This window comes from Dendropsophus ebraccatus, chromosome 3, assembly GCF_027789765.1.
Source record: "Dendropsophus ebraccatus isolate aDenEbr1 chromosome 3, aDenEbr1.pat, whole genome shotgun sequence".
In the NCBI taxonomy this organism is placed as follows: domain Eukaryota; kingdom Metazoa; phylum Chordata; class Amphibia; order Anura; family Hylidae; genus Dendropsophus; species Dendropsophus ebraccatus.
The window spans coordinates 89,527,130-89,539,147 of record NC_091456.1 but is presented as its reverse complement, the minus strand read 5'-3'; positions in this window follow the sequence as shown (position 1 = coordinate 89,539,147).

The window sequence follows — 12,018 nt, the reverse complement described above, 5'->3', positions numbered from 1 at the left end:
TTGTGCATTTTTGTTTACATCAAATCCAGAAAGAATTTAATAAAAAGTGATCAAAAAGTCGCATATATGCATTATAAGGATAGGAATAGAGCAATTTTAAACACATTTTTTTTAAAGTTTTTAATTTTTCAAAAGCCATCAAATAAAATAAAAGTCATGCCAGTTACATATCATTGTAATTGTACTGACTTGAGGAACATACTGTAGATAACATGTCAGTTTTACCATAGGGCAAACGGCATAAACACGAAACCCCTCAAAATAAAAGGAATTGCATTTTTTTTCAATTTCACTGCACATATAATTTTTTTCTGGTTTTGCAACATATTTTATAGAAAAATTAAATCTGTATTTGCAAATTTTAATTGGTTTTGCAAAAAATAAGGGCTCGTGTGGGTCTGTAGGGGAAAATATGCAAGCGCAGTGGCCTTTTAAACACATGGAGGAAAAAGCAAAAGCACAAAAATGAAAACTGGCTCCGTCCTTAAAGGGTTAAACCATCATAAGATTGGTCCTCGACTGCTAGAGAGCAAGGTATGTGTGATGGGTATCTATTGGCTGAGAACTCAGAAAGCCATGGCAGCAAGTTGTTTGTCAGAGGTGTGTATACTATATTGGAGTGTTTAAATGTTCAGGTTGCACCCTGAATGGATAGTGAGTGAACGTAGGTTGCAGCACATTACCTGCATAGATGGCAGGCATGAATAACATCTGGCCTTAGCTGTATTTACCCTGATTTTTACAAAAAATGGTTAATAATTAATTTAAAGGCACAGATAATGCTATCAAACAAATTGGATAATGTCATAAATGGAAATCTGGTATTAATTTATTGTTCCAGTTCTGATTGATACGTCAGGCAAGGCCTGATATAACACAACTGGCCTTATTTCAGAATGCAGTTTGTGTACTGAGACTGAAAATTCCTCAAGAGAATATCTGGCACAAAACCTCATTAAATAGAGCCCATTGTGTCTTCAGATTTCATTCATGACACTTTACCTTTACTCGCTATTGATTTTGGCTTCAGCTTGCATAATACGCTGTAATCCATGGCATTCTCAGACTCATGGGTTTTTAATATTCTGACATTATTCCTCATAACCATGGAAATAATTCAGCATAGAAAACTTCCTTTTTCTGCAAAGCCTCCTTAACTGAACATAATATGGCATGTTAAAGTTGCCTGAGGTACAGACAAAACATAAAATGGATTTATGACTTTTGCAATATAGGACATTGTAAACAAATGACATTGGTTCGACTGAGCACATTAACAATATGTATGTGTAGATTTTCCCATATAATATGTACTGCATTAATCTGTTAGATCTAAGAAATGGTTGAAATGCAGACAATTGGTTCCACACCCCAAAAATAATGATTTTATATTCTGAATAACATGTAAAACAAATGAAACAAACATTTAGAAACAGCTGAATATGTGATATTATAGGTTACTGTGCAGTATAGCAATCAGCATGTGGTGTATAATGTATAGTAAGTGCATAAACTTGGAAAACAGCAGCAGCTAGTAGATACAGGATGGAACTGCAGATCCCCATAATGCAGTAGTGTAGTACAACAGGCTAGTATAGAGAAGCAGGGCTGCTGTCAGAGGTCTGTGTGGTCACATGACTGCAATGGGGAAGGGGTGCGTATTCAACATGGACCAATCGGGACTGGCAAAGACTGCAGGGACCAGGAAGGAATGAGCAGGGCAGATGTGGGCACATACATGCAGCACTCTCTGTTTGGGGAGAGAGGGGTTACATCTATGAAGAGATTACCTCCACAGTCCTGTCCCCTGATGTATGCCCCAGCCTTAAGTGGATCTGCTATGATTTGGAAGGTGAGGGAGACTTCCTAGGTCAGAGTACAGTGCTGTAGACCACGCTATGCAGACCAAGGCTCTCCCCAACTCGCCCTCTCACCCAGCACAGTGAGCTCTTAAATCAAAGCAATGCTCTTAATCCAAGTCACAATTTGGAAAAACTGTGAGCTCTTAACCCAAGTTACTCTTAAACCAAGGTACCACTGTATATATATTTCTCAGGTGAAATTAAAACAAAAATCCTGCTACGTAGCAAACTTGGGTTTATTTTATTTATTTATTTTTTCATCGCTCACCAATGCGGTAAAATTTACATGTTGCCAGAATTCTCCAGGTCAAGACGATTACAATGATACCCAATTTTTTGTTTTTGTTTTACTGCGATTTATAAAGATTAACAAAAAGATTTTACAAAAAGAAAATTGATGTTCTGACCCTTAAAACTTTGCTTATGCTTTATTTTTTATGTCTACAGAGTTGTTTATTTCTACAGAGTCTGTGTCATTTTCCAACTTGGTTGGCCCTGTAGGCTTACATTATTTTCCCATTCAGGTCACATAATAAAGAGTCAGAAGACAACACACTGCATGTGGTCTTCTACTGGCTCATTCTCCTGATCGGACGTGGCCTGAACACTCAGACCCAAACTGATTAAAACTTTTGACATGTCTTCCTGTTTTTCATGACAGGTTCTCTGTCAGCCAGTTTTCATGCTGTAGGCTGCAGCCTTTTCATGAGTCATAAAAGAGATGTCTTAGGATCAGGTGTCAAAAAGGAGGGGCTGAGCTGCTAAAATACCACAGCATTACTGACCTCCTGCTTCCCCTCTCTCCCTGCTCTGCATTATTGACATCCCGGGCTCTGAAGGACTCTGTAGGCAGTAGTTAAACCAACAGCAACAAATTGAGAAAAAGAATTAATATAAATCTTAGAGTGCAAAATAAATAAAAGAGTAAAAAAGGCAATTGCACAATGCAATATTGGTATTGCAATATCATTTGTTAAAGAAAAACCATCTCTAGTAACAGACATAGCAAGACAAAACTCAGGAAATGGTGGTGTCCATGAAAGTAGATCAAGGCTTGATTCTTATCTCAACAGCAGTTTGGTGCTTAGTGTAACTCCTTTCTTCCTGTGTTCCGGCTATGCAGTCCATGAAACGAAGATCAAGGCTTCCTTCTCATCTTAGCAGCAGCAGTTCAGTACTTAGTGTAACCTCTTCCTTGCTTAGTTGAAGCCAATGCATAAGTAACCACCTTCTCCCTCAATAAGCCATCTATAATAGTATACTGCGTATCATCCCTCAGCACAATACAGTCTATTCAGTGCTTTATGCTTTCACCAGTGCATAGCAGAGAAGTGCATGGCATAGCAGAGAAGAGTAAGTTCTGTGATAGAGATGTCAATCAGCCAGGACAGTAGTGGATATTGGTAAATGAGCGTCGTAAAGTGACACTTTCACATATTTTTTTAACACAGTAGGAGTGGAGTGCGACCACTGATTATGTAAGGCGCACACTCCGTGCCAGATTATGGAATCTCAGTGCCTGAACAACAGGAGTAGACGCACCAAAATCACCTCTCTAAAGTGTTAATCTAACAAAGCCATGTAGGTTTTTAAAAGTTTTTTTTTAAATGACAAAACACTTTAAAAATGCGATATTCCTGTTAACCTTTCAGTCCATGTTACTAACAAGACTAGCTAACATTTTGTATATTTATAACAGTGTATTATTTTAGAGCAGTGTTTGACAATAAAAAAATGGAGAAAAGGGAATGTTATATTTAGAAGCAGATCAAGCAGCTTGCAATCAGTATAAATGTAAATCCTATGAGGTCCACTGAAGTAATTTGTAGTAAAAAATTGTATTTTGCATATATTAGGAATTAATAAGAGGAAATCTGAGATCATATTATTTATGCAAATATTCTATTATACTCTCTATTACAAGATTACAGAATTATATTAGTAGTTCACAGAGTTTTTTTGAATAATTATTTTGCTGAGTTAGAAACTTGGACAATATATATAAAAAATAATTATTAAATACTACTGTTTTCTGTTGCTCATGATAACCAAGTAACATACTCAAACTTAAAGGCAAAGTCTATTTGGATGATCCTCTTCTGTTAGATGAGTCATTTTAGCTAATCACAGGGTGTCCCCCTGTCAGGATCCTCAGTAAAGATGAGCGAAGGAGGCAAATTTGTTTCGCGAGGTTCGCAAATTTTGGGTCAAATTAGTTAAAATTCCCGAATCAAATTTTAAAGAATTTCAATATTACAGTCAAACTATAGTAGCTACAGTACTATACTATACTAGTACTACAGAACTATTGCTGAAGGATGAATTTGTTAACGCATGTTCTTGTACAAGTGTCAAAAACCGGAAAATCACAATTTAAAAAAAATGTCAATCAGACAGGACAACAGTGGATCTTGGTAAATGAGCATCATAAAGTGACACTTTCACATATTTTTCAACACAGTAGGAGTGGAGTGCGAACACTGATTATGTAAGGCGCACGCTCAGTTCACTTATGAAAACTAATTTTTATAACACAGGTGTGGAGTGCGACCACTGATTATGTAAGGCGCACATTCTTCAGTAATGAAACTTGTATAACACAGTAGGCTATATCTCCTACAAAGAAGGACACTAGTTTAATCAACATACGTAATCTTTATTAATAAATTTCATAAAATACATGATTCACAATAATTAAAGCCACTAGCTGTGCACATGGGACCAATCAACACACAGGATAGGTAAGGCAGTATTGCACAAGAACAGATAAAATTATTTGACAGCAGTCTGTAGAAAATCATAGTTCATTGCACAATACCCCATATATATTCTATTACACAAAGCCACTTGGCCTAAATGTAAACAAAAGGAGGTAAGATCACATATTGGTCATAATACCTGTGGTCTGCGGTGTGTGCACGTTCCCCTCCTACGCACGGCATCTTGTGACCCGTCACATGGACAGGTCAATGTGTGATGTCACGGCGCGTTGCCATGGAGCAAACAACGCTACCCAGAATGATTCCGTTGTCAGGCCGTCCCCTGGAGTTAACCCCTGCCACAGATAGAATGACCAAAGCTGGAAAGTGCCAGATGTAATAGCTAGGAACATAAACCAAACTTGTATAACACAGTAGGAGTGGAGTGAGAGCACTGATTTTATAAGGCACACGCTCAGTTCACTATTGAAAATGAATTTTTAGAAAACAGGAGTGGAGGGTGAGCACTGATTATGTAAGGTGCACGCTCAATTCAATGATCCTAGTAACTTGATAGAACTCAACAGGAGTTTACAGTGCCCAGGGAGTGAATAATATGGACCTTGTCTTCATTGGTCCCAGTAAATTCCTATAGGCACCCAGTTACTTGGTAAACTATACACTTGGTTGACAACTACAACAAAAAACACCCACAATCTCCCCACTATCAGCCCTCCTCTCCTCTCTGTCCCTATATCACTCTTAGTCTCTTCCTGCTCTGCTGTAACTGCCTGCTGTGATCCTGCTCTCTCTTCCACACACAACCGACTGGCCACCTCCGGAAATGAACCACCTTATATAGAGGGTGAGGGTAAAATGCTAACATCACAGAGGGGCCTGCAGCTCATTAGACAGGCGCTAAGGATTATGTTTAATCCATTTCTCTCGCCCAATAATGCTCCAGACAACTGACAGCTGCCATGTTTTTTGCGAATTTCCGTGTGAATTTGCTTTGCCAAACGCAGCGAATTGACAGCGCGATTTGCAGTAAATCTTGCTTCGCTCATTTTTAATCCTCAGCAATCAGATTCTAAAGGGGAACCTAGTGGCAAGTGTTCCGATTCTCTGTAGCACCATGCAGTTCCCATTGAAACCAATTGACTTAACATGTATAAAATGCGTTGTTTTACAATGATGGACGCTATTTTTGCAATCACAGCCGTCATTATGAAATAGTGTCCGTCCTAGAAAACAATCATCAACACTTAAATATCGCTGCAAGCACATCTGATGCAGTGCAGGGTTATGTGCTTAGCCTGGACATTCACAAAGCTTTCGACTCTGTAGAGTGGTCATATCTGTGGTTCCTCCTTGGTAGACTCCGGTTTGGTCCGGGCTTCCTGGCTTGGATCAGTTTACTTTACACGGACACCCTGGCTAGGATCCGTACCAATCTAGATATTTCCCCTCCCTTTTCACTCGGTCGGGGGACGAGGCAGGGCTGTTCGCTGTCGCCTTTACTCTTTGCCCTTGCCATCGAGCCATTGGCGGAGGCCATCTGGGACTCGCCCTCCGTCCGTGGCCTCCATTATTGAGAAGTTATCAATGTACGCATATGATACTCTTGTCTAACTAGCTGAAACTGGTCCCTCCCTCAGAGCCCTGATGGCAATTATCCACAGCTTTGGTGACATATCCGGTTTGGTTGTGAATTGGCCTAAGTCTGTCATAATGCCACTGGCCTCTTCTCTCCCCCTACCCGTAAACCTGCCGGACCAGCTGTTGGTGGCCCGCCAATTTCGCTATCTGGGCGTTGAGGTCACTGCATCAGTGGACAGCTACATGACCCTGAACTTAACACCCCTCCTGGCAACGACGGATCTCCGACTGCAAAAATCGGGACAGCTTCCCTTATCCTTACTAGGTAGGATTAACATTTTTAAAATGACCTTTCTCCCCAAATTTTTGTACCTGTTTCATGCCTCCCCCACTGTCCCTCCCCGTCAATTCTTAACTGATCTGGACAGGATTCTGAGATCCTTCTATTGGCAGGGCAGGTCCCCTAGGATTGTATACACTCACCTCCTTGCGCCCAAGCACCAGGGAGGACTGGCGGCCCCCATATGTACCAATATTTTTGGGCGTCTCAGCTAGTTTATGCTAATTAGTGGCTGGATCTGGACCTTAGTAATGCAGCAGTAGCCCTGGCTGGGGAGCTGATTGGCTCATATGAGGGCTTGGCCAACACGCTCTACAGATATACGCCCTCTTCCTCTTGGCCCACTCCGCTGGCCACGGTGCAGAGGGTGTGGTCAATTGCGCACAGGTGGCTATCCTCGCCTCCCTTCTCCCCGCGCACACCCCTATGGCTGAACCCGCATCTGCCGGAGCTAGTTGGTCTCCCAGGTGCGACCTTGTGGGGTAAACACGACATCAGTTATCTGTCATACCTATTCTCCCCCGCAAATGAGTTTCACTCATTCTCTAGCCTGTGTGAATTGTACGAGGTACCCCGTACGGCCTTCTTTCACTACCTACAATTATGGCATGCCATCCAGGCACAATTTGGCAGCCTTGCGGTTCCCCTGGAATTCACACCGGTTGAGAAACTGCCAAAAGGCATATGAGAAATGGCTGATAGACATCCCAACATTGTGTGAGAGGCGGTGGAAGGAGGTAGTGCAAACTTACCACGCTACGGTGGTCAGTGCTAGGGACCGCTTGATTCAGTTCCGCTACTTACTCAGAACATATTACACTCCGGAGAGGCTCAGGAAGATGGGTGTGTCACCTTCAGATACTTGTTTCAAATGCCAGTCTGACGTTGGAACTTTCATGCGCGCAGTGTGAGCGTGTCCCAAGATTCAGGCTTTCTGGCGCTCAGTTCTTCAATTTCTGTCCTACCACTTTGACTTTCCGTTTGTCCGTACCCCCTCTGTTTGTTTGCTAGGGCTCATTAACGAGATCTCACAAAACAAATACTACAGAATATTTATCAGTGGACCAAATGTGCAATAAGCAAAGATAAATGCAGCTCCAGCAAGTGCGATAAAATCCAAATTTATTCAAAAGTAGAAAAAATACATGATTTTAAAAATACACGTCCATACAAGGAAAAACCGACGCGTTTAAGAGCCTAAGCTCCTTAGTCATGGCTAACTTTCACTGACTAAATGCCAGTATTTATATCCATTAGTAATGGTAGCACCTGGGGTTTGGTACCGCCCCAAAAAGTGGTTGTAACCAAAACCTCATTACAAAAGCAGACTACATATGGCATGGAGTAAAGGCATTTACAACACATATATGTAAGAAAAAAGAAGAAGAAAAAACCAAAAAAAAAACCCAAAGCATAACTGTAACATAAATATTAATAATACATACTAAATTAATAAATATAGGCAAGATTATTAACCCCTTCACGTCAGCCATCTGTATATAAACGTTCCTATTGCACATGCCCCGTGCAGTAGGAATGTACATATACGTTCCTGCTTTGACGGGGGTTTGTGATGAGAACGGGATCGCTGCAGGGACATCGATCCCTCTCTCATCTGAGTGAGGCACCGGAGATAATGAGAATCAGCTGCGATCCCGCAGCTGACCCCCATTAACCCCTTAGTGACCGCCGAAACGGCGGTCACTAATGGGCCGGTGCCGCCGCTATATTTCATCTCCCCCCACCGTAAATCCACGGTGGGGGGAGATGAAATAGTTAAAATCAGACCCCAGACCAGCCCCCCTAGTGCCCCGGTATCTAACCCCCCCCTCCCCGCGGCGGCCATCAGATCCAAGATGGCCGCCGCGATCACTGTGAACAGACTAATGTCTGTTCACAGTGATCTCTTTGTAAAAATGAATGAAAACCCCATGCTCTCCGCCACCGGAGGTAGCGGAGAGCATTGGGCAGTCATCGGGGACCCCCCCTGTGGGGTCCCGGTACAAGCGATCAGCGGTATATACTATATACCGCTGATCACTTGTGCCATGTGCCGCCGGAACATTTTATCCCCTGTCACCATGAATGATTGGTGACAGGGGATAAAAAGTGATGTCCCCCCACCCCCCCCAGTCGCCCCCCACCCCCCCAGTCACCCCCGTCCCCGAGTCACCCTCCCCTACCCCATATACTCACCTGATCCTGGAGCTCTGTCCTCCTCGACGTCCTGGCTGGTTATGAAGTGCGCATGCGCTCCACAACCAGCCAGCTCTGAAAATTTAAAGTGACAGAGACCAATTTGGTCTCTGTCACTAAACTATGATTACTGTGATAGAAAATATCACAGTAATCATAGTAATACAGTGAAAAAGAATGTGAAAAGTACAAAAAGTGACAAACATACAAAAAAAATAAAACACACACTTTCTATTATAGTAATAATTGCAGTTTACTCCCAAATTACCCCTAACCCCCCCAGATTACCCGTAACTACCGCAGCTAGCCCGTAACCACCCCAGGTTGTCCGTAATCACGTCAGATTGCACGTAACCCCCAGATTACCCGTAACCACCGCACGTTGACCGCAACCACCGCACGTTGACCGTAACCACCGCACGTTGCCCGTAACCACCTCACGTTGCCCGTAACCACCGCACACTGCCCGTAACCACCGCACGTTGCCAGTGACCCCCTCCAGATTGTCCGTAATCACCCCAGATTGCCTGTAACCACCCCAAATTACATGTACCCACCCCAGATTACCTATAAGCACTTCAGTCTATCCGTAACAATTCTAGATTGTCTGTAACCCCTCCAGGTTGCCCCTAACCACCGCAGGTTGCGCATAACCACCCCAGGTTGCTTGTAATCATGCCAGATTACATGTAACCCCCCAGATTGCACGCAACCACCGCAGGTCGCGTCTGACCACCGCATGTCGCGTCTGACCACCACACCTTGCCTCTGACCACCGCACGTCGCCTCTGACCACCGCACGTCGCCTTTGACCACCGCACGTCGCCTCTGACCACCGCACGTCGCCACTGACCACCGCACGTCGCCACTGACCACCGCACGTCGCCACTGACCACCGCACGTCGCCACTGACCACCGCACGTCGCCACTGACCACCGCACGTCACCTCTGACCACCGCACCTTGCCTCTGACCACCGCACCTTGCCTCTAACCACCCCAGATTGCCAGTGACCTCCTCCAGATTGCCCGCAACCACGCCAGATTACAGGTACCCACCTCAGATTACCTATTAGCACTTCAGTTTATCCGTAACCACAGCAGGTTGCCTGTAACCACCCCAGATTGTCTGTAACCACCCCAGATTGTCTGTAACCACCCCAGACTGTCTGTAACCACCCCACATTGCCCGTAACCACAGCAGGTTGCCTGTAACCACCCTAGATTGTCTGTAACCACAGCAGGTTGTCCGTAACCACAGCAGGTTGTCCGTATTCACCCCAGGTTGCCTGTAACCACCCCAGGTTGCCTGTAACCACCCCAGGTTGCCTGTAACCACCCCAGGTTGCCTGTAACCACCCCAGGTTGCCGTAACCACGGCAGGTTGCCCGTGACCTCCCCATGTTGACGGTATTCACCCCAGATTACCCGTAACCACCCCAGATTACCCGTAACCACCTCAGACTGCCCGTAACCACCCCAGACTGCCCGTAACCACCTCCAAATTACCTGGAACCACCCCACATTACCTGTAATCTAATTTTTTTTATTTTATTTTAGTAACTGCGCTATTCTAAAAACTTATACTAGCTACTGTTTTGCTCCAGCAAATTGGCACTCCTTCCCTTCTGAGCCCTGCTGTCTGCCCATACAGTGGTTTATGCCCACATATGGGGTACCGTTGTACTCGGGAGAACCTGCGTTACAGATTTTGGGGTACGTTTTCTCTCATGTTCCTTGTGAAATTTAGAAATTTCAAACTAAACCAACATATTATTGGAAAAATTCAAGTTTTTCATTTTTACTGGCCAATTTTGAATACTTTCCTCTAATACCTGTGGGGCCAAAATGCTCATCCTACCCCAAGATGAATTCTTTGAGGGGTGTACTTTCCAAAATGGGGTGACTTTTGGGGGGGTCTATTCTGTAGACATTACAGGGGCGCTGCAAATGCACCTGGGGCTCAGAAACTTCTTCAGAAAAATCTGCACGGAAAATGCTAATTGGCGCTCCTTCCCTTCTGAGCCCGGCTGTGTGCCCATACAGTGGTTTATACCCACATATGTGGTACCGTTCTACTCAGGAGAACCTGCGTTATAGATTTTGGGGTGAATTTTCTCTCCTGTTCCTTGTGAAATTGATAAATTTTAAACTAAAGGAACAAATTATTGGAAAAATTCGAGTTTTTCATTTTTACTGTCTACTTTTGAATACTTTCCTTTTATACCGGTGGGGTCAAAATGCTCACCACACCCCAAAATGAATTCTTTGAGGGGTGCACTTTCCAAAATGGGGTGACTTATGGCGAGATTTTACTCCGCTGGCACTACAGGGGCTCTGCAAACGCACCTGGCACTCAGAAACTTCTGCAGCAAAATCTGCATTGAAAAAGCTAATTGGCGCTCCTTCCCTTCTGAGCCCGGCTGTGTGCCCATACAGTGGTTTATACCGACATATGAGGTACCATTTTACTCGGGAGAACCAGTGTTACAAATTTTGGGGTACTTTTTTTCTCTTGTTCCTCGTGAAATTGAGAAATTTTAAACTAAACCAACATATTATTGGATAAATTCGAGTTTTTCATTTTTACTGTCTACTTTTGAATACTTTCCTCTAATACCTGTGGGGTCAAAATGCTCACCACACCCCAAAATGAATTATTTGAGGGGTGTACTTTCCAAAATGGGGTGACTATGGGCGAGATTTTACTCCGCTGGCACTACAGGGGCACTGCAAACGCACCTGGCGCTCAGAAACTTCTTCAGCAAAATCTGCATTGAAAAAGCTAATTGGCACTCCTTCCGTTCTGAGCCCTGCTGTGTGCCCATACAGTGGTTTATGCCCACATATGAGGTACCTTTTTACTCAGGAGAACCTGCGTTACAGATTTTGGGGTGAATTTTCTCTCCTGTTCCTCGTGAAATGGAGAAAATTCAAACTAAAGGAACATATTATTGGAACAATTCGAGTTTTTCATTTTTACTGTCTAATTTTGAATACTTTCCTCTAACACCTGTGGGGTCAAAATGCTCATCCTACCCCAAGATGAATTCTTTGAGGGGTGTACTTTCCAAAATGGGGTGACTTATGGGGGTTTTTCTCTCTGCTGACACTACAGGAGCACTGCAAATGCACCTGGCGCTCGGAAACTTCTTCAGCAAAATCTGCAATGGAAAAGCTAGATGGCGCTCCCTTCCTTCTGAGCCCCGCTGTGTGCCCATACAGTGGTTTACGCCCACATATGGGGTACCGTAGTACTCAAGAGAACCTGCGTTACAAATTTTGGGGTGCGTTTTCTCTCATGTTCCTTTTGAAAATGAGAAA